The 26,717-nt window shown below is 42.9% G+C and overlaps 2 protein-coding genes across 3 annotated transcripts in view; one reads left to right on the forward strand and one right to left on the reverse strand.

Moving 5' to 3' along the window:
- ZNF646 (zinc finger protein 646) overlaps positions 1 to 15,760 on the reverse strand; it is an 80,933-nt gene extending 65,173 nt beyond the window's left edge. For both annotated transcript variants that reach the window (XM_085618719.1, XM_085618718.1), the window contains exon 1: positions 15,269 to 15,760. The gene's annotated coding sequence lies outside the window, so the exon portion shown is untranslated. The remainder of the gene's footprint in view (positions 1 to 15,268) is intronic.
- Positions 15,761 to 16,630: 870 nt separating this feature from the next.
- The window catches only part of ZNF668 (zinc finger protein 668), a 43,228-nt gene continuing 33,141 nt past the window's right edge, over positions 16,631 to 26,717 (forward strand). The window contains exon 1 of the mRNA XM_085618721.1: positions 16,631 to 16,980. The gene's annotated coding sequence lies outside the window, so the exon portion shown is untranslated. The remainder of the gene's footprint in view (positions 16,981 to 26,717) is intronic.

The following is a 26,717-nucleotide window of genomic DNA, read 5'->3' on the forward strand; positions in this document are numbered from 1 at the left end:
AGAGAGAGAGAGAGAGAGAGAGAGAGAGAGAGAGAGAGAGAGAGAGAGAGAGAGAGAGAGAGAGAGAGGTAGGTATCGGTATACAGAGCCTGGAAGGGGTGGCTCTTTGAGCAGGGCCGTGCCTGGCAAGGTGAATGATGGCTCCACCTCCCACTGGGCTGCTGATAGCAGACCCCCTCATTCCGAAAGGGCAGGATGTCACCTCGTAAACCAAGTGCTTCCCGACCCCACCAAACTGGTTCTGACTGGAGTCGGTGATTTGCGACCTTAGAGAACAAAGACTTTTTAGGTATAAAATGCTGCGCTGGGGCCTTGTCCGGGTGTGTTCCTTTTGGATGTCAAGACGAAACTCTGTCCGAGTGAGCAGAGGAAAGGACTTTTGAAACTTTCACCAAGCTTGCTGAAGAAACTACCCGAGGGCCTGAATCGAGAACGCCTCCTGCCGAAGTCTCAGGGACATTAGACTTCACCCAGTCAGAATTCCAGTGCAAGGAATTCTGCTCGCAGGTGAGGCCTCCGTCGAGTAATCCGGAGCCTCTAGTCGTACTGTGAGGACCGCGGACTGGGCACCTTTGAAACTCGCTGACCCTGTGCGGGCCGCTGCAGCTAAGAGAGAGCTGCCGCCGCTGAGAGCCCACCTGAATCTGAACCCTTAAACCTTTTCGCTGGATCCGTGTGGGCCGCTGCAGCTAAGAGAGCGCTGCTGCCGCTGAGAGCCCGTCTGAATTTGAACCCTTAAACCTTTTCGCTGGATCCGTGTGGGCCGCTGCAGCTAAGAGAGAGCTGCCGCCGCTGAGAGCCCACCTGAATCTGAACCCTTAAACCTTTTCGCTGGATCCGTGTGGGTCGCTGCAGCTAAGAGAGAGCTGCCGCCGCTGAGAGCCCGTCTGAATTTGAACCCTTAAACCTTTTTGCTGGATCCGTGTGGGCCGCTGCAGCTAAGAGAGAGCTGCCGCCGCTGAGAGCCCGTCTGAATTTGACCCCTTGAACCTTTTGCTGTATCCATGTGGGCCGCTGCAGCAAAGAGAGAGCTGCCGCCGCTGAGAGCCCTTCTTAATTTGACCCCTTGAACCTTTTGCTGGATCCGTGTGGGCCGCTGCAGCTAAGAGAGAGAGCTGCTGCCGCCGAGTGCCCGCACCCTTTGCCACTTTGCACCATCGTGAGTTGTCCTGTGGGCCGCCGCAGCTAAGAGAGAGCTGCAGCCGCTGAGTGCCCACACCCGTTTGTCACTTTGCACCATCGTGAGTTGTCCTGTGGGCCACTGCAACTAAAAGAGAGCTGCTGCCGCTGAGTGCCCGCACCCTTGTCAACTTTGGCATTATCGTGATTTGTCCTGTGGGCCGCCGCAACTCAGAGATAGCTGCTGCCGCTGAGTGCCCGCACCCTTGTCAACTTTTGCACCATCGTGATTTGTCCAGTGGGCCGCCGCAGCTAAGAGAGAGCTGTCGCCGCTGAGTGCCCGCACCTTTATCAACTTTGCATCACTGGGATTTGTCCTGTGGGCCGCCGCAGCGAAGAGAGAGCTGCTGCCGCAGTGTGCCAGCACCTTGTTCACCCTTGTTGAGGATTGTTGCTATCGTCCCGTGGGCTGTAGCAGCTAAGTGAGAGCTGCTGCCGCTGTGAGCCCACCACGGAGCTGCACGACGAGAGTCATCGCCACCACCCGTCTGGGCCACCGCAGCCGCGTGCTGCTGCCGCTGAGAGCCCACCTGTCCCAGAGTGCCCCGAATCATTGTGGGTGCATGCTACGGACCTCTGCAGCCCGGACTAGTGGTCACTTGGAGTCCGCCTGTCTTCGGTTCTGCTTCTTCGAGAAGCTGCGTGCTGTGTCCCCTTTCACCGACAGGTATCGGGTGCGCAACGGGTCGCGTAGGCCCCGGCCTTGAACTTAGTCAGTGTCACTTTCTGGTGAATACGTAATTGCCTTTTGGAGTCTCTACGGGTTGACGTGAATTGTAGTTGTTGAAACGCTTTGAGAATTTCAAGTTAAACTGTTAGATAAAGATATTATTTTTGTATACCTACCTGACTGGTGTCCTTTTGTGGTGTTGTTGCTGCCTTATTGTACATGGTCATAAATGCTTCACACACTGCCTCTGAGATAGGCCTAACTGCTCGTGCTACGTTACCACAGGGTTGAGCAGGGGTTGTCAAAGGGGGTAGCCCGCTTGCCCTGACTTAGGAAGAAGGGTCCCTATTTGGACACTGGCGCCCGCCATTGCCAACAGGAGACCCCCATTTCTAACAACTGGAATTCAGTTTTCATCCATTTAATGTTCCTGTGATCAGGGATTGATCATCATTTTGCACCACCAGCAGGCAAATCAAGCCATTTTCAATAAATAAGGATTTTCACCATTCCATTAGCTAAAATTTAATAACGCTCTCCTCAGTTCACTTACCCTGCCTTGTCCCTTTTCTCCTGTTTGCATGCTGCACTTCTCTGACTAGACAATAACCTTTGACAAGGCAAGATACAGGAGATGGCCAGAGACATAAAGAGAACAGTATAGGTAGAGACATGCAGTAGAGGTAAAAGAACATAGAGAGAGGTGATATAGAAAGACATGAGGCAGAGAGAGGAGTAAAGTCAATAGAGAAACTAAGGTATCCAAAAAGTAAGATGAAGACAGGTAGAAAGAGAAAGTTGCAGGTAAAGAGAGGTAGAGAAATAGGTATGGCTTTAAAGTGTGTTAGAGACATAGAGAGAGAAAAATACAGAGTGAAGAAAATTCAGAAAGAAGCAGTACTCTAAGGGGTGAAGTAAAGAGAGGTAATGCAGAAAAAATGGGAACTAAACAGAGGTAAAGTCAACGAGAGGTAAAGGGATGCCCAAACTTGAGGAACCATTAAGATGCAAGAGAGAAAAAGCAAGATGTATAGAGAAAGGGGCAGTCAAAGAGAGTAGACAGGAAGACAGAAAGGTAGAGAGGGATGAAGGGGAGAAAGAGAAATGTGATATAGAGCAAAAAAAGAAAGTTGAGAGACGTGTAAAATAGAGAAGGAGGTGACAGGTTATACTCAGGGCTCCTGCAACTGTGCGGCCGCAGCATTTTCAGTATTATTGTGGATTTGCCTATACGCCGCATATTCCATCATCTGCTTCATAATCTCTAGTTATACTAAGGTAGAAAGTTGTGAGAATAAAAAAGATAGTGAAGTAAGGAGGTCTATCAAGATTCAAGAGGTTGAGAGACACAGTTGAGGCGAAGGGGTGAGTTGAAATGGAGAAGGAGGTCCAGAGATGGATATGTGTTTGTGTGAGAGAGAAAAAGGAGGTAGAGAAATAGAGGTAGCAAAAAAAGGAGTGATATAATTTAAGAGGTGAGGTAAGGTATGGGGAAAAGAGGTAGAATGAGAGAAAGGGGAGATGGAAAGGTGAGATAGTAAATTGGCCCAGTTGAAATTTCACCTAATGGTGCAATTGCAAGTGACATTTATTCTGCACACCCCTAGTAGCGAAACTAATGGCGAGGCAAACATAAGTGTTAGGTTATGAGACAGCGAGCAGTGGAATAAAGAGAGGTGAGGTAGTGAGGGTTATGTGAGGTACAGAGAGAAATGAGATAGTGAGTTGAGGTGGAGTGGAGAGGTAGAGAAAGGGCTGAGAAATAGGTTGTGAAATAAGGTATCAGAGATATGGAAAGAGGTGAGATAAGGAAAAATATGAGGTTATGTGATAGGTGATGACAGGTGATTTAGATGGAAAAAGAGCAATAAGGCACCAGAGAGGAATGAGGTCAAGAGAGTGGAGGCAGAGAGAGGGGGATCAAGAGTGATAGGTAAAGACGTAGGCGAAGAGTGTGATACAAAGATGGGCAGAACATTATAAAGACGTAGAGAAATAAGAAGTTAAATGATGTATTTTGGGTATATTTAGAGGGATGTATGGTAGACAAACTAAACTTGTTGCACTGTATTGCACAAGTAGGAGAAAGAAACACAGAGCCATATTTATTTTTTAAAATGGACTACTCCTGCTAATTACCATCGTGGTGGAGCAAAAACAGTTTGCATCATGATGTAGAGGTGTGTGTGTGCTGTCTAGCATGGGATTTGTACTGAGAGCCATCCCTTACAGAACAAAAGCCTATGCCTAGACAAATTCCACACATTGTGTGTGCGCGTGCTTCTGCAGCAAATACACAATGTATGAATTCTGGAGAAATTAAAACATTTCTCCAAGTTAGTACCTGCTTCATACAGACATTCTTTTTTAAACAAAGGCGTGTCTGGCTATCTTGTTGGTCGAAGTTTGCATAACAAATGATGGGTGTTTGCACTAACTTGTCTATGTCAGACCCGGATAATGCCCCTTAGGTGCAAAGTGGTTTAAAGCTGTGCAAAGCACTATTTGCACTGAGGAAAGGGCACCTTTCCAGCTCGTAAGTTAGTCAATATTCTTGGAAGGGTCCGCACTGCTATGCATCAATTTGCCACAGCACAAACCCTTATTAAATCTGGCCAGAAGTTTCTGTTAAGTGTGCTTGTTGTCAATTAGAAAAATAAGCTGTTTTTTAATGCGCAAAGTTATTATAGCAGAAAAGGTAACTATCCCACTTTTTACCACTATACACCTTGAAAGGCAGGGCCTTGGTCAATTGTCTACTTTGCCCATGCCTTAACATGTCTCTGAACAAGACATTGCTACAAGTGACAAAGTGAGTTAAAGGTGCAACACACGTTTTGTTTCTCCGGCTGTTGTATGCCATTCCGAGGGCAAAATAGCTTAAGCAATTATTAAGAAACATGCACCTGGAGTGTGAGGTCTGTGAGAAATTTGATAAAGACAGATACCTCAAGACCTGTGGTATTCGTTGTCTCACGCTTTGTTGGCTATCAAGAAAATTAGACAAAATACTGTTTCTAAATGATTAAGACGTTCTTATAATCATCATATGCAATGTTTTATCTCGAAGAATCTATTAGTGCTCTTAAGGCTTGCGGTCTCGACATTAATCTGAATAGTTGTTTAATAAGTAAGATGCTTTCTCTTATTATATGGATTGGTTTTCAAAGAATCCGTTTGTTTTAACTTTTTAATGGGCTTTGACCCAAAATAGATTTCTAACTGTATTACTCTCTCCGCTCATGCTGGTGGCTGACTGTTGTACCATTCTATATCCATGGCATGCAGTTCAATGCATGAGGGACTATTTTACATTTCAAAAGTACAATGAATCATCACACTTTAGATTATTCTTCTCATCTATGCAATGAATACAGAAAGTAATCATTTCGGTTTTTCACTGAAGCAGGCTTTTATTAATGTTTTTGTCAGGTCGGAAAATGCAAGGAAGAGTATTTGGATTTGCCTATGCTTGTTTTTTTAAATTTGTAACCCGGGAGAGATTGCTGTTGGTAATTTTTTTCAAATCCTTAGCAGGTTTCAGGGAACATTCAATGGATGTTTACAGACCCCGACTGCAGCTAATCCATGTTTTCTGCATGTTCACCCAGGATTTTTCACTTTTGCTGGGTCCTATATTTTTGTTGGCTTTATAACTCTGTGCCTTTAGCCCTGCTAACCAGTAGTAAAGTGTCTGTGCTCCCCGTAGCCTAAATTGGTTTATTGCTCCCACATTTATTTTGCCTGTAAGTCCTAACATGAGGTGTAAAAGATGCACCCAGTGCCTGGAAGTTGACCACCACTGTGGACTCCACTACCATCCACTCAAGTGCAAACGTGAGGCCTACCACTGTGGCCATACTGCTGCAGTGGGACCTGTTAAAAAACCTTTTTGACAAGTAAATACTTCCCTTCTAAATATTAGTAAGCTATCCATTTAAGAATTGCAGCCAATAAGGGAGGGTGCATGGTATTGAGTGAGATAGGAAGAAAATTAATACCATGGCCTTGCAGTGACATGACCCAAAAATCTAGTTTCACAATGGCAAGCCTAGCTGTTCCCCGTAGAGAAACACAGTACAGAGTAAAATACTAAAACCGGTAACCACTATTTTAATAGTTATTTAAAAAAATCTAATTCAATTATGAAGTTAGAATTTTTTTTTTTTAATTTTATTGTCAAAACATTGCAGCAGGAGCAAAGAACACCATATATTAACACTGGAGCTCAACTCCCCTGACCACCAAATAATACCAGTAAACATGAACATCCCCCGACCCTCTTCGCCCCCCTCTTACTCCCTGATGCCAGTCAGACAAATCAGAAACAGCCAAATAACTAAATACCAAGATATAAGCCTCAGTACAATGGTCCACATCACATGTGCTCCCATCAGTTCACCCCTTGGCTCTGTGTTGATTGCTACCTCCCTTGGGTGCATTAGGGCCCCCTCCCAATCGATATCTTCCATATCCCCCCCTTCCTCCATCCATTTCCCCCGCAGCTTAAGTAGGTTAACCGGTATCATATGATTGGGAGTTTTATATGTCAGGGATATCACACCCTTCCCTAGTTCATCCTGTAAAAGCTGTCCTTCTAGAGGGGTAAAGTCTGGGAGACCATCCACGGGAACTCCCTCTGCCCTCCACTTGTCTCACTTGGGTATATTTTATTAAAAATCGATTCACGTTCATCCCGTAATCTTGTTGGAGCGAGGAGAACGGCATGATATCGCCACCCTCCATCAAGTCCTTCACTCTGGATATATCGCTTAAGTCCCAGGCCTGGAATCCCCAGAGGGTTTCTTATTTCAGGAAGCCACAGTCACTCACATAAGGGTTTCTCCCTCGTAGGTTTGCTATGCCACCCTATAGTTTTCATGGCCATATCCCAGGCCGCCAGTGTGAACTGAATGGTGAGAAAGATACTCCGAATATATATATATATATATATATAAAATGCAAGAACGTGGCCCTCCTTGCTCCTGCTCTATTGCTCCTGCTCTAGCCGGAAAGTGGAATTGTCCAAGCAACCCATCATTGAGAACTATGAGGTGAGCCGCCTAGTAATAGACACGTATATTAGACAGTGCCAGCCCCACGTTTATTGATTGACTTAGAAGACTAAGTCAGAAAGTAAAATCTTTGACCAGGACGAACCAGGCTGATGTATCCAACCAGCAGTCCATCTCGGTCCGCCTCAAATTATGCCCAGGTCAGAGTCTACTGCGAACCATTAATTACCATTGGTGCTTTGTGCTTCTTGGAGCAATTCCTACTTAAAACGTTTAAAAAATCATATCTCGGATTCCCCTTATTGGTTTCTTGTCATTTTGTTTATAAAATTTTACTCTATTTTTCTAATTCTGGTTAGGGTTGTTATTGTTTGGCATTTTGACTTCATTGATGTTAGGGTGCTGCATAGTTACTTTACACACTTCCCTAAGTTATGCCTGTCTGATCTGTCTCAGACCTACCAGGGTGTTGAGCTTAGGTTAATTTAGTGATTTTATGGGTACACCCTAATAGGAGTTGTGATTATTCCAAGAGGTCGCCCACCCCAAATAATAATACAATTTCTTAAAACAATCATACTTTTTTGGTGAACCATTACTGATTTTTCAATAATTTTGGGGAACTATTTTTTGTTGTTACCTGCAAGAGGTGGTGATCCTTTTTTAGTGCATGCAGCCATGATTTGAATGTTATGGCCCACGCACTGAGCATCAGTTAATTAAATGTGACTTGCCATCTTCTAGGGTATCAGGTTGCTAACCCTAGGGATGTACGTGCCCCCCACTCCCTCTGTTGTCCGATTTATTTATTTTTCTGCAGCTCAAAACTTGAAAACTGTTTTTTGAAGCATCTACATTGCAGAATAGTGGACAGGATAAAAAAAATGTCTGTAGACACCACGATGGCCAACAACGGTCAGATATACATAAATGTAATATCTTAAATGTAAATGTACAGATATTTATATAGCGCAAATCACCAACCGGTCTCTAAGCGCTTGCTTAGGGAACCCGTCCTGGTATTCCCCTGTGAGATAACCCAGCAGGGCATCCACAAGGTGAAAGCCAGGCATCCCGCCGCGAGGGGCCATTGTGGAGATTAAGCAAGCTATTGCCCAGAGTCGCAGAGTGTGAACCCATGAATTGAGTATGCACTGGAGCGAGAATTATCGAGTCCATGGACAATTTATGGACTCAAGACCCAGCCGAGCCGGGAATTGAACCCTGGTCCCGGGCTGACCTCTGCTTCCAGGTCTGCCTACTCTAACCAGTGAGCCACACTTCTCCACATCTTAGTACCTGCTAGACATATTGTTGATATCACAAGTTAAAAAAAAACACTGAAATTGACTGCAACAAATTTGAAAAAGCATACAGAAGTGGCAACTATGTGAATGTGAAATTTGGCACTAAATTGTTCTGACATTTCTTCCCCTGTGCTAACTCAAACAAGCATTGGCAAATATCATAGATCTCACCTATGTAAGAGCTATTAGCTTGGCAAATATGTTTTAGGCATTTTGTAAACCAGCATGGCTGTTCCGCATGGCTAAAACTTAGTGGGGCAAAGGAGAGAAGAGTGTTAAGAGGGGAGTGTCGAAGAGTAGCGTGGAGTTGAGTGGTATAGAGTGGAGTGTTGTGGAGAGTCATGGGATGAAAAGAGCGTCAGGCTGGATGGGTGTAGAGTGGAGTAGAGTTGGAAGGTGTAGAATGGAGTAGAGTTGAGGGAAGCAGAGTGTCAGAGTAGAGTGGAGTGGCATAGTGGGTCATGGAGTGGTGCAGAGGATGTTGCGTGGAGTGTTGTAGTGTAGAGTGACGTACAGCGGAGTAGATTGTTGTGGAGCTGCACAGAGTGGAGTAGTTTGAGAGTAGAATGACATAGAGAGGAGTTGAGTGTTGTAGAGTCAAGTTGCGTAGAGTGGAGTGGCATAGAGTGTCGGAGTGAAGTGGAGTCTCGTAGAGCGGAGCAGTGGAATAGTGTCGTAGAATAGAGTGGAGTATGGTGGCATAAAGTGTCGTAGAGGGAGTTGCAAAGAATAGAGTAGAGTGGAGTTGCGTAGGGTGGAGGAGGGTTTAATGGATTAGAGCATCATAGAGTGGACTATTGTAGAGTGGAGTGTCGTAGAGTGGACTAAAGGAAAGTGATGTAAAGTACACTGGTGCAGAGTAGATAGGCGTAGTGTGCACTGGCTTTCAGTAACGTGGTATAGAGTCCACTGGCGTAGAGTGCAGTGATGTAGATGACAGAGTAGGTTGTTTCAGAGTACAATGAAGTGGCGGAGAGTGGAGTGGTGCACAGTAGAGTGAAGTAGTGCATGAGAGTGCAGCGGTGTAGAGTATAGTGGCGTAGAGTGCAGTGGCATGGAGTAGAGTGGTGTAGAGTGCAGTGACGTGGGGTGCTATGGTGCAGAATAGATTAGAGTGACGTGATGCAGAGTAAAGTGGCACAGAGTGTAGTGGGGTAGAGTACATTGGCGTAGAGTGCAGTAGAGTGACGAAGAGTTGAGTGGTGTAGAGTGCAGCGGCAGAGAGTAAAGTGCTGCAGAGTGCAGTGGTATGGTAGAGTGGGGTAGAGTGGTGCAGAATAGAGAGGCACAGAGTGAAATGTGACAGAGTGCAGTGGTGCATAGTAGGTTGGAGTGGCATAGAGTGTAGTGGCGTACCGTACGGTACAGTAGAGTGGTGCAGAGTAGAGTGCAGTGGAGTGACGTAGAGTTCAGTTGCAGAGAGTGCAGTATTGCAGAGTGGAGTGTCGTAGAGTAAATGGTGTAGAGTAGAGTGACGTAGAGTGTATTGGTGGTGGCATAAAGGGGTTGGAGTAAAGTGACGAAGAGTGCCATGTAGTAGAGTGGCGTAGAGTGTTGCAGAGCAGAGTATAGTGGCGTACAGTGGAGTGGTGTGGAGTAGATTGGCGTAAAGTGCAGTGGTGTAGAGTGTGTTGATTTTAAGTAAAGTGATGTAGAATGTATTGGCATAGAGTGCAGCGGCATAGAGTACTGTATCATAGAGTGTAGTGGTGCAGAGTACATTAGAGTGGCTTCTAATGGATTGGAATAGAGTGCATCGGCAAAGAGAGCAGTGGTGCATTGTAGAGTAGTGTGGGGTAGAGTGCATTAGCATAGAGTACAGTGGTGTTGAATAAAGTGTTGTCGAGTGAAGTTGCGTAGTGTTGTGGTGCAGAGTAAAGTGCAGTGACGCAGTGTGGAGTAGCATAGTGTGGAGTGGGGAAAGAGTAGAGTGCAGTGTCGTAGAGTGCTGCAGAGCAGAGTGGGTAAAGTGGAGTATGCAAGGTGTGAAAGCACACTGCCATTACAGACAACACATCTTCAATTGAAATGACCATTAGATTTGCACAGACATACAGTTTTACTGATAAAATATATAGCACACAAACGGTGATGTGTGGAAATGTCATCCCCTAGAGTATTGATTTGATCGCATTAAAATAATTTTTTCAACACACTTCAGAATTACCAAATAATGTGCTTCATTTGTGCTTTCCATATTCTAAAATATCTGCATAGTTCATTTACAGACATTTAAAATGTGTTTTTAACTAGACAAAATATAGAACATCGGAGAGCATACCCCGAGTACCCAGCATGATTGTCATATAAATCCTCTCACTTTGAAGTCAGAGAAAGAAAAGTAAACTTCCAACTCCGTAGAAGACAGACCCTGACATTTCACCTATTTCTTTGAATGCAAAAATGTGACAAGATAAAAACAAGACCTGTTGCAGAAATTCAGTACTAGTGGAAGAATACAGTAAATAGGATTTGGGCATGGAAAGGGATGAACTCAAGCTGGACACCGTAAAACAAATAAAGCCAGCAAACAGAAAGCAATCAAATATGAGTTACAAACCACAAAGCCAATGGTAAGCAATGGGTGGAATGAAATCCCAGGGAAGTTGTCCGAAAGTCCCCAAGATGTTGTTAGCAAACCATACAGCTAGGCTGTCTAGTAGGCCCCGACCTAAAAATGAACACAGATTTTCTATGCATACTTCAAAGACTCTATCCTCCAACATCTGTGCCCTCTTTAACTAATTGTGTCGGGTAATGTTGCCAACATACAATCTATTTGAAAGTACATTTAAATAAACTAAGCAAGAACTTGTTGATGCATCTTAGTCACATTCACAATAAATGAAATGCAGAACAGTCAATTTACGTTCAAGAATAAAGAATAAATAAAAAGCAACAAAAACAACTGGGTGTATTTACTTGGATCAATTATATTGTATTTGAAACATAAAAAATACACAAGACTTTCCAAAAAATGGGGGGAGAGGGGAGGTCAAAGGTATTGATGACAGAAGCAATAATTACTGAACACTGACATTTCCCCAGTCATCAGTAGTCTAAGGCCCATTTCCCATACATCAACAAGGTAGGGACTTACACATAGGAACAAAGTCTACTGAATTCAATCTTAACAATTAAAGGAAAATGGGTTACGGTGTTGACATTTCAGTCTCAGCTGAGATGAATCTACAAGAAGATCCGAGACCCCTAAACACAACAATCAGGGAGATTTTATAGAAGCAGCTGACGCAGTTGAGTGCGAAATGTGGAAACGAAACACTTGTTTATTATCCTCCAGGCTTGTGGAGTGGTGTGGCTCACTGGTTAGAGGCAGCAGACCCAGAAGCAGAGGACGGCCCGGGACCAGGGTTCAATTCCCGACGTGGCAGGGTCGTGGACCAGGGCCAGCGGACTCGATAATTCTCGCCTCGTGCCTACTCTAACCAGGGATCACACTCGGCAACTCTGGACATTAGCTTGCCTCATCTCCACAACGGCCCCCCACATTCGCCGGGGATGCCTGGTTTCACCTTGGAGATACCCAGGAGGGACCATCTCACAGGGATAGCCAGGACGGGTTCCCCAGCGGTCTACAGCGCCAGGACGCCTCAGGGTAGCAGTGCGCTTTACAAGACACATACATTTACTCGTCTAAACCCATATCGCTAACTATGTGGGAGGTGCTGGGCTACTGAGTAGAAGCCATAAGTGAAAGCATCATTTGGCGAAGGCTTACTGGCTTGCCTTTGACGGCACGCTTGAGTCTTGCTTGTGTCACAATTTGAGTAAAGCCCTGGCTGCAGTAACAATCGGCGGTCCTTGCAGGTTTACCACAGATGTAAATACACCCGGTTGTTTTTTATTTATTCTTTATCCTTGAATGTAAATTGACTATTGTGCTTTTCATTTTTTGAGGATGTGAGTAAGACACATCAAAAAGTAATTGTTTAGTTTATTTAAATGTACATCCAAATAGATCTCTTGTTGGCAACATTGCCTGATACTTATCTACCCAAAGCCCACAAGGGTATACTGGGTTGCTCATTTTGATATATTCCCTTTAACCAATCTTTCAAAGCTCAGCCAAAAGTCAACTATATTTTCGGGAAAGGTTTGTGCAGATGTGTCACCAAAGTTACAGGACAATTACAATCTACTTTTTCTAAGGACTATACAGTCGATCATAACAACAAAGGCGCTATACAAATGTGTGGGGTGTGTTGTGCAGATTACTTTTGATTGCTAAATTTGGAAAAAGCCCTTACTGGTCAGATAAGCAGCCTCAAGTAGGTCTGTGATGCTAATATCATGAGGTACTGTAGTAATTACTGGCACTAATAAATTACAAAGCAAACACAATAAGGTGATGGACAGAGCACTGGATTCAAGCTAGCCTGGCTGATGAGGGGTGTTACCCCGAAACCGGTCTCAGGAAGCTTGTTTCCGGTTCAGCGAAGACATGGCTTGCCAGTTCGGGCTGGACTGTTCCCATGAGGCACAGGGTCAAGACTAATTTGCATATAGCTGGGTCTGAACTGAGGCGGTGAAGTAAGCTAAAGAATGATGATGGATTAAACCCAGATCTGTGACTGGGGGTGAGTGTCAGAAAAGTTTCAGCGCTCTGTCCATCATCTCCTTGTGTTTGCTTTAGTTGCCCTAAGGTGGCAGGGTATCCCCATACGTGGGTCCCTTGCTCACTTTGCCACTGTAATCAAGCTAGCCTGGCCGATGAGGGGGTGTACCCTGAAACCGATCCCAGGATGCTTGGTTCAGGGAAGACCTGGCTTGGCAGTTCAGGCTGGACTGTTCCCATGAGGCACAGGGTCAAGACTAATTTGTATATAACTGGGTCTGAACTGAGGTGGCGAAGTGAGCTAAAGAACGATGATGGATTCAACTGAAAAGTTTCAGCACTCCCTCCATCATCTCCTTCTGTTCACTAATAAATTACAGCCATGCTGTAAAAATGGCTGTTAACCTGTTCACTGGACATATGTTCCGCTCCACTGCATTTGTGAATCCCTAAATTAGAGGCCTAATTTTTCGCCCCAGGAAAAGTTCCACCTTTATACCCTACCTACTGCAAATAGACCGATGAGAAATATGTAAATTCATCATGGTTTAGCAAGTTATCCACTCACTGATTAAATCTATTGTGACCTGCATGTCAAAATTTCAAATGCTGGCTCCGACGACTCATCCTTTCATCTTTCGGAGGTCGAAAATGTAATAGCATTACATTGGGTAAGAACAGCTTTTTGAGATTAACACATTACTCTTGGAATATTTGCATGTGTGGTTTGTGCAATGCTGATTTTCGCGCGCAAATGCAATAAGCATCAGAACAAGAACGAAATTGGTTGCTATGCTATGTACAGCAGCGCCTGGAAGTTGGAGTGGAAAAATAGAAGTGCTGGCACCCTATACCAGAGTACTATCTTGCTTCTGATAAATGCTGGTACTCTCAAATTAAAAGCATTGCACCTCTGCTGAGAAGTGCAGATACTCTCCATCGCAAAATAAAGTGCAGGTACTCAGTACCTGGCTACTTAAAGCACTGATATACAGTGACTGTAACACGCAATCTATGATGCAGCAGCTACTGAAATTTCACATTTGGTAATAAACCTGTGAATGGGTGCCATATGAATAAATGTGTCGAGTAGCAGGTTTTATTTTGACTAGCATCGCAATACTCTAGGGGTGCGTTTCAATTAATTGTATCTTACTACATGAATGTAACCCCTTCTGCTCCAGCTGTGGTTTTAAATACCTTCGTTAATAACTTCTCCACATGAAAAATACATCATGCCATTAATCAAAGGGATCGGGAGATACGGGGTAAGGTAGATTACTGGGACAGTTCTGCTCTGAGGTTAAACCAAATAAAGAGAGACTTAAAAGTTCCGACGGACTTAGACAACAAACTAAACCCTTAACTCTGATTATAGGATTACGCGTGTCACCAACTCTGTAGCCAAATATCAGAATAAACAAAAACATTCTCCAGCAACATGAACCCGGCACGCCCACTCACGCAGCAGGTAAAGTCATACCCCATAGAGCACAAGGTCTACTAACACTTCAAACAAAGTGCCGCAGCAATATGGGTTAGCTATTGGAACAAATGGCATGCACCCCATTGCATACATCCTGGCGAAATACTCCACTCTTGTAATGCTTTGTTTAAGGTCACAATGACGCATCAACCCTTTGGAACTCAGTTCAAGGGGAATATTGAAGTCCAATAAAACATCCCTGTAATATCTTTTGAACAAGGTGGGCCCAAGGGCAACCTCATGGAGGACCCTTCAGGGTATACCTACACCTGCATATACGTCTGTAAGAACAAACACGAAGGGTCCAAATAATTGGTGGACAGGCACTATAGAAAAAATGCGAATGCTCATACTATTATGTGCTATTTACTCTCTTCAAATCAGAAAATGTGGTTTATACCACGATGTTAGTTTTTCATGTGCAACGTTCCTAAACTAGGGTATGTGTCCAAAACTGGGGTAGAAGGCACAATCTGTCCAGCAAGATAAAACCCAATTTAAAAAAATAAATCATGAGTATGGACAAAACAGACCCCTCTTTAATGTGATTGTAACATAGAACCCGGGAGGCCGTAAGTAGCGCGTTCTAAAGATAGGTAAGTTGTACTAAGGATGTAACATGGAATCTGACCAATGTTTTATAACAATACATGTGAAAATATATGCTTATCTGTACACTGCTTTCAATGAACATATTTTTATAGGTACACATGTATTTTCACTTGTATAGATGTTCACAATACAAGTTATATATGGACACCAACTATATTAAACAATGCGATACTCTATACTTAAATCCAAGCATCGCTGAATGTACATAGAGTAAAGAATACAGATATAGGCACATTATCAGGCTCACTGTGATCCGTAGCGTTGTACCTGAACTGATCTATATAAAAATCGATTATGCTCACACAGTATCCTAGCATCCTTATACGGGCCCATCTGAACAGGTCCCGGGCCTTGCCCACAGTGATCATCAACATAGCCCACTCCCCCGCCACCCTAGGCTTGTAAAACAAAAGCACAGCTTACCTCCGGCATCTCCAACATTTAAAAAATATAGTTACAAAATATGTGATTTATATAAAAATAAGGAAGAGCAATAATCCAGTGCCGGTGCAGCTTGATGATGGTTGGCAGTGCTGAGCCTTCCAATGTAATACTCAGCCCACGAGAGGGGCATCAAAATAAATATATATTACAGAAATAAATAGACACGGCCCCAGGCCATCCAGCGATGATCTCCTGAGGAAGGACACGGAGCAGGGTGGGACAGACGCCCCCAAAAACTTCAACCACAGGTAAAAAGGGATCCGGCCCCTTTAAGAGCGAGAAAAGCAAACAGAGGTGAGGCCCTGCAGGGAAACCCCAGATTAGATAGAGTAGGGGATATCCCTAGTTCGAACTGCAAGTTGGGGGCGTTAGATCAAAAAGATGGATTCTTTTTTTAAAGAAAAAAATGATGGAAAAATGCCCCTTTCTGCCCCAGAAGACAACAAACACTTTCTTTTGTTGCTAGGAAACAGGAAATGTGCACCCTGTAAAACCGTCCCTCCGAAAGCGATATGGAAAAGGGACTAGCGAGCTAACTTTTACGTCATGGAATGGGGGAAGGTGGTGGCTTGGAAGCCATGTTGAGAAGGGAGAAGAGCTTACTTCAAAAGTAGAAGGGGAAGAGGGGAAGAAGGGAAGGGGAGAAAAGCCATTAAAAAAAAAGTCCACTTGAACACAAAAGAAAGAGCCCAGATGGTTTACTTCTCTTGCAATAAAACACAAAGAAGGACTAAACCACCAGACCTAACCTGACAAACTTTTCCGTGAATGTAATACTTCATTTGTTTGGTAAAGGTTGACAGGTGTTCTCATGTTAGCATTGGACAGCCAAACCTGGTTAGATAATCCAATCTAGTTTAAAGTTATAAAATCGGACTGTTGAACCACATTATGATGGTGCGATGATTTTGAACGGTTAGTTGTCTTCATGCAACATAATGTATAACACTCGATTGCCCGTTTGTTTTCCACATGAGAGCTGAATGGTGTGATATAGAATAGTATCCATAGTTGCTAGGCTATTGCGAGTCCGTCCTCTGTGTTTATAAATACGTTTGCTGTCCAGAGTCACGAAGGGTGTGCTGCACTTCTTATTGTCCCCATCCTCTCTTCCGGTGGACTCACATCGCTTTTCAGAAATTTGCCACCGCATTGCCTATGATCATATGGAGTATTGCTCTAAAATATTGCATAAATAAAATTACATTTGCTGCTTGGTGTGTGCTCCTTGAGCCCCCGGAATGAATGGAAGTTGTAGTATTACATATTGCAGAGCGGAGGAGTAATTGCCACCTCCTCTTCCTGTGCTGCTGAAACCCTCCCCTTGGTCCTAGGGCCGGCCATATTTGCTTTGTTGCTGGGATTGGATAAGGGAGGGGGAGAAAGAGACTACCGAATTACCCCCCTTCTGTACAACTCCTAGCTTTGCAAGCGAGAGTCACCCCCTGCTTGTAGTAGCTACTGTCTTATGCATGTAACCGGGGTTCCCACGGGAATCCGAAATATTGGGACAGTCTATGCTTATTCCCCTGAATGCCCTGCCTGGTCCTAAAGGCAGCCGTGTTTGACTTTCTTCTCCTCGGCTTGCATAGCACTATCTAGGAGTAATCCCTTTTACAGAGATCAGGATATACCCGCAGGTTTCGATTCGAGCTACAGGGCAGAAGGTGGCAGACGATCTGGATCTTAAGGTGAGAAATATTAATGATGAGGCAGGAAAACCACCCCTCCCCAAGAGGGCCTGAATGTGCGCTGCATGAGGCTTGTGAATTCCCCAGGTCCTAAAGCCAACCGTTTTCTTTAACCCCTAGAACCTCTATGCAAAGCGTTGGCTGTTCACAGGGTGACAGACACCGCCTAAAAATCTGATTGGCGGGGCGCGCTTCGGCCAGTTCTTGCAGATGAGGTCAATTGGTAGAAGAGAGGAACGTTTCCTCATAGGTGTTCACCATTCGCGAGTGGCCTTCATTGTACAATCCGTGTAACCCCCCCCCCTCCACTTATTTAATTATATTGACATTGTAACAATAACTCTGGGCCAAAGTTTCACCTCATTAGAACCAGTTACTTTAGTTAGGTGACTGTAGCATTCGGCAACTAAAAGTTGATCAGTCAACCTTTTCAGATGACCTGCAGCTGCTTGGCAAATTGTAGCTTTGGGTCCTTCTGAGCTTGAAACCTTTTTGTTGAACTCTGCTAATCATGTAGAAGTTGATGACAGGGCACAATCCCTAAAAAAAATACGTGGGGACCCTAAGTATGCAAGTGGCATCATGGCATGTGACATCACGGTGTGTGGCATCAATCCATGACTGCACAGAACGTGCCATCAGATCATAACACTTTACATATCTAAGAGGTCTACCAACAGTACATATGAGCACATTATGTGATTTAATAAATGCGATTTTGCGTCAGGGTTGTACCAAAAAAGTGATGCCATCCGGTGACAAATCAGGAACTCAACTTATACTTCTTGGGCCAGATTTATCACAGTATTGTGTTGCCCTTGCATCACATGGTGTTGCAAGGGCTCACAATACTGATTTCAGATTTACCAAGCAAAGCCACCTTGCGTGGTGGCCCTGCGTTGCTTGGTAAATCTGAAGTAACGCAAGGCAGCGCAAGTCGCTCCCGTGCGTTTCTGTGACCTGGTAAGGCATTCCATGGGTGGAGCATGAGTGTTCCCACGCATCCGCCAATGGATTTTGGCACATTACCAGATTTACCAAGACTGGCAAACCTGTGAATACGTCAAAATACTGTGCCTTTTCAAGGGAGGCGCAACGAGGAGCAATATCTTTATTCTTCTGCAGCTTACTTAAAATGTGGGAAAAGCCTCAGCGGATTATTTTTGTGCAAGAAGGTGTCAATCCCTGCACAAAAACAATCCTGCTTGTAGCACAGTCACCCATGCCCCATGGTGCAAGGGTGCCTGCATTGATGCTAAGCACCAGGTTGTGTGCCACCACAGGCAAAGAGCATAAATTGATTGCAAAGTCTGCATTTTAAAATATCCTGTAGGGCTAAGGCACCAGCCGCAGAGTTCTTTGCATGCCCAATAAATCTCAGGTAATAATAATAGGGGTAAGATAGCTCTGGAGCTTAACACATTTACTAGAGCATGGGTACTCACAAACATTTTCTTGGGGGAAAAAATATACACTCTGGGGTGTGCCTGATGCTGGAAACGATGCTGTGGCATCTCGAAGGACACGGTAGGTTGGGAGATTATCAGGATACTAAAGAAAAAGTTCCTTTTCAAAAGATAACTAGGAACTGTTATGTTTTTGTCGCTTTTATTCAGATTAGTCAAATTACAGAAATATCGTGAAAAGGTTTAATTAGTCAGCATAATATAGACAGCGTGTTCCATAAAGGAAATAGTCCCTAGCTTAGTCTAAGAGTCCTAACCTAAATAAGAACCCATAAAGGGTTCTCTTGGAAAATGTGCAAGATTCCGGAGCTTTTAGTTAGTCAAAGACTGAAATCCCCATAAAGAGTAGTTCCAGAGACGCAGCCGAGTTCCCCAAGAAGTTGCAGTAGCAGCTGTTAATTAAATCAAGGAAATGTAATCACAACAGTAGCTATGATCAACTGTTGGAGAAAGTGTTCCCTGCAAAAAGATTAGGGTATAAGGAAATCTCTGTTACCAGTAGCACACATCAATCCGGGCAAGAATAAAGGAAAATAATGCATAATGCATTGAGGGTAAGATGGCAGGGAGAGGAAGAATGGCGTATCCTCTCTAACTAGGAACATGTATATGTGGGAACATAAAACATTTGCAAAATTCAGCATGGTTCGTCCAATGTCAACAGCTTTTCCGATGGTCTGTCATCTCTCCTTTCATTTCCCACAATAAACAGGCACGCCGGTGATCAGTTATCTAACAGTTTCTAATATGTCTTGCACTAGATACATGAGGGAAGGTTCTCATGAAAATCCTTGCAGGCCTATTCTGTTAGCTGTTGTCCGTATACCATTGGGTGGAGAAAGGGCTAGTCTAAAGCAATTAAACATTTCTATCAGTAAGTCTTGATAAGACCATGCAAAACAATATCTTCAATATTCTCAACATTGCTAATACTCTATTTATTATAAAACATAGCAGAATGCATTGCTCAGTAAAATGAGGAAATTATATGGTGTGAGGATGCAAAGAAATACATTTCTCTTAGAGCAGCACATTTTAAAGTGATGAAGGATTTTACAGTCAGTAAGAAAAATTTAGACTTTAACGCTGCCTTGTTTAAAGTAGAAGGTGAAATAGCTGTATAAACGAAGCCCATAACCAAAAGAGCTAAAAAAAATAAGTGCCTTTGCAACAACGGTTTTTGTCTTTCTAATTCTAGCCTTTGTTTATACAGTCAATCCTGGTTGCTCTATGAGCAGGTCAGTGCTGCTGATAAAACAATCTGAATTAACTGTAGAAACCAAGCCCAGAATCACATAACAATGTTTCTGGGTTAGCAGAATTAGCCAGTAATGGAACTGATACAGCTTTCTCTCCCTATTTACTAGGGGTCCAAGAAGATGATCAGCGGGCCCCAAGGAAAGGTCTGCCGGGCCACTGGCAGCCCGCTGTCCTTACTTTGAGTACCAATGTGCTAGGGAGATCTGTTTTGTACAGTCCCAGTTTTTAATCAAAATAACATTGAGGGTTAATGTAAATGTTGTAGACTTGTAAAGCACACAGCTGCCCCACCAACGGGGCGTCCCGGCGCTGTAGACCACTGGGGAACCCGTCCTGGCTATCCCTGTGAGATGGTCCCTTTCTGGGTATCTCCAAGGTGAAACCAGGCATCCCTGGCGTCTGTGGGGGGCCGTTGTAGAGATGAGGTAAGCTTAATGCCCAGAGTTGCCGAGTGTGTTCCTGGTTAGAGTAGGTACCGAGGCGAGAATTATCGAGTCCGTTTTGACCCTGGTCCACAACCCTGCCGCATCGGGAATTGAACCCTGGTCGATTCTCTGCTTACGGGTCTGCCGCCTCTAACCAGTGAGCCACACCTCTCCACTAATGTGTCTTTTGTAAAGCACATCATATAACAAGCAGATGACAGATTTTTATTTTATGTAGCTTGGTAAGTGGGATACTGCTTTTAACATAGACATCCTTTTGTTACTTGTGGTTCATAAATTGTAATCCTTCTAATGTAGCACAGTCAGCTATTAAGGACACGTGAATCCTACACCTTGTAACTCTCACTGTCTTATGTAACACATCCTGTACATTGATTTGTACACTTAGAAGTTTTATTGTCAGTATATAATGAGTATGATAGATGTAAAACACTCTGACACCCTGCTTTGGGATGAGTAGCACTATATAAGAAATAAAACAAAATAGTGGTATTTAAATTGCTATTTGTGTAAATACTGGGACAGACCAACCCAACTGACAATCTTACAGTGCATGGGTATCTCTTATATACAGGAACTGAACAAAGTGAAAGCCATGCCTTTCTTAAGTATCTTTGAAGTGATATGCTGTGCACCTTTATTTACCCTCCATTGTATTCGCATGTAGGTGTGAAGCTCCAGATAGTTTCCAGCCAGGATACTCTAACAAAAGGAGGCATTATGGCCCCTTAATTTCGGCCTTTGTTATGGGCCTAGCTGGATTCTGATAATCCCCCTTACTGCCTGCACGTTGTTGCTTGGGACAAAAGCAGACAACATGTAGGCGCTGCTGAATGTGTCCCAGTGTCTGAAAATGTAACCGGGACAAGTTTAGTATATTTCAGGGGGGCAACCTCTAGACAAGGTGGATGGTGTCCATCCAATGAAAATTGTGGGTGGACGCAATCTACCCGTGTGTACCCCCGACTTGTGCCCTGGTTGATGAATTATGTGTAAGGCTGCCTGTTTTCCGTTTTTACTGATTTTTACAGGTAAATACAGACAGAAAACAATGTGTTTTCTGTCTGCTTTTATTTTTTAAAATGGATAAATACAGAAAATTGTGTTTCTTTTAAGTGACTCACAGTGCTGTCTTTCATGAATTGTAGCCCAACAGCTGAGCAGATGCACAGCATGGGAAATTAAAGAACAGGGTGACATTACTTTAAATAATGGCATTTGTCAACATACATTTGTGGTATAATGCTAATATTTAGTGGTTGTAGTGTTACGTAGTATTTGGCAGCTTAAATAGCGAAATCACAACAGACATCAAAGTATGAGTGTGTTTCTGACAGCTAAATAAATATGAAAATGTACAGTTTTACAACTTCATTGATAAACAAAACACAAACTAAATATGGATCAATACAGATAAAATGTCCCAAAAATAAATATGGATAAATGCAGACAGAAATGTTAAAATAATAAATACCTTAAAACGGGGAGCCTAATTATGTGGCAACTCAATGCGTTTGTGTAAAATGCATTTGCCACAGAATCATAATTCTAGTGACCCTAGTTGTAGGTTGTCTATTGAATTGTAATTTGAAAAACATTTGGAATAAGGATTCTGTATTTGGTAGGTCTCATTCACAGCATGTAGCTAACAAGGCTGACATTGACTACTGTAAAAACCTTGGTCTCTTTTAAGAAAGGGATTGGAACAGGAGGGCCACTTATAAGGTACTTCTTCAGTACTAAATATATTGACGGTCAAGAGCATTTCACAAAAAAGAGTCATTTGACGATTTAACATCAATCATCCTTCATTTAAGCAATTAAGAGGCATTTAGGCGACAAAGCTGTTTAGTGGCTGTGTCTCTTTTATGCCCATTTGAACAGGGTTTAGATTTTTAGCCTACAGCACGTTGAGTGCAGGAATCGAAGTTCCCCTTTTTACATGGTTCATAGGCTAAAGTTCTAACATGCAAGGCTCTGTTTTTAAGGGCAATGACTTCCCTGACGAGTTGTGCAAGACATTGTACCACTTGGCAACTGTTGGGTTTATGTACCCGTCCTCAGAATGCTGTATGCCAGATTTGATAGATTACTGACTCATAAACTCTATGGTAAAGATGGAATGCTTGGTACAGTAGACTCAGTATTACTTCGTCCAGTGACTGAGTTTATCTTGGAATACTTACCAGCTTGTATGAGACACAAAAGCTGCTGTGAAGGAAACAGAGAAGGACTGACTACAACTTAAACTGAACCCAGGATGAACTGCAAATGTGTGTTCTTCAAACCCAACCACTAACAACAATACTGGCTTTATTCTGAGATGTGTATGCTATATTGACTAATTCTCAGTTGGTGGAAGGTTTTTTGTTAAGGAGTTTTAGTGAGTTAAGGAATAACACTTCTGATTGAAATTACTCACAGATTACTGGATCAGGGAAATCTGGGTCAGTTGTAGCCTCAATGATGATGTAGGAATTGCATAGCGTTGTGCTGTGTGGCATATGAAGAGTTCATAATGCTGGGTGGTGTGGAACCAAGCAGATTACCTTTGAGTGCTGGTTCGCACCAAAATCTAAAGTATGAATTTGCTGCAGAGAACCAATGTGATATTAACAAAATAGCATAAAAAAGCTTTGGATGTGTACAGTAATGTGAAAAAGAAATTACAACCACTTAAGATTCTATGGCTTTACATATTGAGATAACCTTGCCTTCAACTATTTCTCAAATGGCCTCAACAGAAGTTAAATCTTACAAACGACACGCACAAATTTCACTTTGATGTTAATATATTAAACAAACTCTTCAGCCATCATTCAGTAGACTTGTGTGAAAGGTAAGTGCACCCAGTAATTCATCAATTTGTAGAATCTCCCTGAACAGCAAGAACCTAAATTAAATTTGCCTGTAAGGTTTTCAGTCTCTCACATAGCTGAAGGTAAATCCTGACCACTTCTCTGTACAAAACTGCTTAAGCCCAGTGGTGTTTGAAGGATTTTGAGTGTGCACAGCCATGTTTAGGTGTCGCCACAGCATCTCAGTGAGGTTAAAATCTAGACTTTCACTTGCCCAACCCAGAACTCTAATACTTTTCTTTTTCACTCTTAAATATACTGGTATGTCTTGCATAAATGTCCTGTTGCATAATATACTTTTGGCTAAGGTTTAGCTGTTGAACTGATGGACACACATTTTTCTCTAGAGTGTCTGACTACAGCGAGGAATTGAGGGTGGACTCAATAACTGTGATGCACTCAAACATACTGTATTTCGGATTATTTCAATGCATAAAAAATTGCAAATACAAAGCAAGTTAAAAAACATACATCAATAAAAGCTCTAAGACATACATCATATTAAAAATCTGCCCATAGTTTCATAATTTCATCACTGCAGATGAAACAATCCATTAAATACAGCTATAAGGATAGACTCAATAACTGTGATGCATTCAGGCCCAGAGACTGCATTGTGGGCCCAAATAATCTCCCTCCCTACCACTATGCTTAACTCTTGGTATGATGAGATTGTAGTGATGTGCAATGCTTGGCTTTCACCAAACATGTTGTTGTGCATTACAGCCAAGCAACTCCACTTTGGTGTCATCTATCCAGAGGACGTTGTTCCAGCAGTCTTGTTCATTCAGGTGCTGTTTTCTGGGATGGATTTTCCCCTTGCAACCTTTCCACAAAAGCCATACTTCTGTGTTTTTTCTCCAAATTATAGCATCTTATTGACAGAGCCTTGTACATCATTGGTTGTAGCTTTTATTTTTTTAGATCTCTAGCACACAGTATATGATATGATCTTGGTGTGAATGTGTTGTAACATAGACTCCTGTGTAGACTGTCAATGGTCTTGAACCTTTTTCATTCGTGAATAATCTTTCTCTCAGTGGGATGATGGACTTCATGTTGTTTGGAGATGTCTGTATAACCCTTCATCGAATGTTGGGCAGCAACAGTTCTTTCTCTGAGTCTTTTGCAGACATCTATTGACCCAGGCATAATGCATTACCACAAACCTGGATTTATGTTCAGATAATAGCATATTCTGATTGTCAAGTTATCACATGCACTTGTGTAGCAGCACCTGAATATGATTAACTTCCTCAGTAAATGGAACCCGTATGTGGAAACCGTAAGGATGCACTTACATTTTCAAATAAGACTTCTTAATATTGGCTGTTTTTCTCCATGTAAAAAAATAGGACAAAGCAAAAGTTTTGATATTCGTCACATGAGGTTATATTTATCTACTGTATAGACTTGGTGCGGACCAGATGAACTTCAGATATTTATTACTATGTAAAACTTAGAATCTTAACATGCCGTAACCTTTTTTTCACAAGTCTGTTGCTAATAATGGGTGCGTTGTGCACCTTGATGTCTTGAAGTTTATAGTGTGCTCTTTTGTACAGACATGCTAACAGGAAATACATTTGTCAAGGTAAACTGCTTATCTTTTCTTCTCACACCGATCTCTCGTTCAAATATAGTGTGAATTGGGCAACGCGCTTACTCAAAAGCTTCAGTGGCTCACCGGCTAGCTTGGGTGGTGCTGAAGTTAGTCTTTCTCTTTCTTGAAATGAATAGGGATAGCATACCTTTTAGGTAATTTTGTACCCAATTAATCTCTTATTTAAAATATAATGCTTAAATTCTAGCTTGATCTCGATGTCCTGTTTTTTAGCATGTTTCTGCGAGACAAAAGATTGACTTCTACTTAGAAATAGACACTTGTAGTGCACAGTAGTTGCTGGCAAATTTATAACTGGAATTCCACTCTAAATAGTCTTTATACACAGGTATCCCTCCCTTCAATAGCAGAAGAAAGTCTGGTGCTTCAATTCAAGGAGAAATGCCCACTTCCCCCTAGCAGCACGCACTTGTGTTAATTATAAAAGTACTAAGGTTCTTGAATGTCCATGCATCAAATAATATTTATTGAATTTTTTAATAATACTGTTTATTGCCTACATCCATTGACCAGCGTAACCATTACTAACCTATAAAATCAAATTTAACTTGTAATTTCCCCATTCCTCCTCCTCCCCTTCCCAACCATGAGGAATCTGGTGTGGTGATGTCATATGTCTCTATGCACTAGTCACCGTCCTTATCACTGGTCTACGTATGAGAATTGTGATTGATTCTATGGGATAATTTTCAGGACTTATTTGAATTTCTGACATGTCAACTCTTTGAATTCAGATGGCAGGGATGTGAGGATGGGGGCCTCGGGGGGAGCAGAGCGTAGCGGTCTCCCCCCGGGGTCATTCGCCCAAATGGTACGGGCACAGCGCGAGGTAGGCGGCGTAGGTGTAGCGTGCAGCGCGAGGCGTAGGTTATATAGGTAGGTCAGGGGGCTCGAGCGTGGAGTGGTGCAGCGCTTTTAGAGGCAGTTAGGTGGGGGAAGTTTGTTTTCTCCCACCCTCCCACCCAAAAAAAAACCACAAAAAAAAAAAAATATATATATATATATATATATATATATATATATATATATATATATATATATATATATATAGATACATGAAGGGACCATGCGGGTTGGATTTGGGGAGGTGGGTATTGCCACAGTTGGACAGGTACTCGCTCAGGCACGTATAGTTGTGTAGGCAAGATGGGGGAGGGTAAATTTGGAGCGGATTTTACCCAACCCTCGTTATTGGTAAGTCGTTAAAGAAAAAGGAAGAAAAAGGATTGAAAACAAAATATGGAAATGCAAAAGTAAACATTGGTTTTGCTTGGAAATTATACAGTTTGTTAGGCATAGTGATAATAAAATGGTTTTGGCCCAAATTGTGAAATTGTTCTAGGAAATTAAGTTGCCTGAAGTAAATATGAGTTACCTCGTCCAATAAAGTGGCCTTTTCTGCTATTGAGTTACATGTGTGGTGTCCGTTATTTTGGGCGAACGGTGTTGAGATATCCTCATCACATTCCTGCTTCCTCTCCAGAACGATAGTGAGTTTCTCCATGCCCCAAATTTCCCTGATACAAGATAACCAGTCCCTTGACAGAAATCATCTTTTTTTTTCACAGAGGGCTGTTAAACCCTGTGTTGTGGCACATAACGCCAGTGACATTTGTCATCTCCTCACTGAGTGTATTGAAGACGTTTTCCTGTTATGGAGTTCCAAGAGCGTGTAGGCAGAAAATCTAGGACACAGAGGTTTGAAGCATTGCACCTGTCCTAGCCAAAGCCTCTGCCCAAAAGTTGTAACTTCAGATGAGCCAATGTATTGATTCCTTCCACAACCTTGCAGCATAAGGTCGATTGATGCTTCTCCCACTCCTGAAGTTTAGCTGGCGTGTAGTATCAATATAGAGCTCATTTGAAAATCAATTCATTTCCCACTGTGTTCCTTGCAGCGGTGTATGGTGCAATGTAAATGTCGCCCAATTCTTTCTGCCTGAGAGAATGCCCCAGCTCCATCCCTCAATGTTTCAGTTCTGTTGTCTTTTCTGTAGTATTGGGAGGTTGCAGCAGTATACATAATTCCGAAACCATTTCTAATCCCCATCTTTAGTACTGAATCACCACTCAAATTTGGTTG

This window comes from Triturus cristatus, chromosome 7 (genome assembly GCF_964204655.1).
Source record: "Triturus cristatus chromosome 7, aTriCri1.1, whole genome shotgun sequence".
Classification (NCBI taxonomy): domain Eukaryota; kingdom Metazoa; phylum Chordata; class Amphibia; order Caudata; family Salamandridae; genus Triturus; species Triturus cristatus.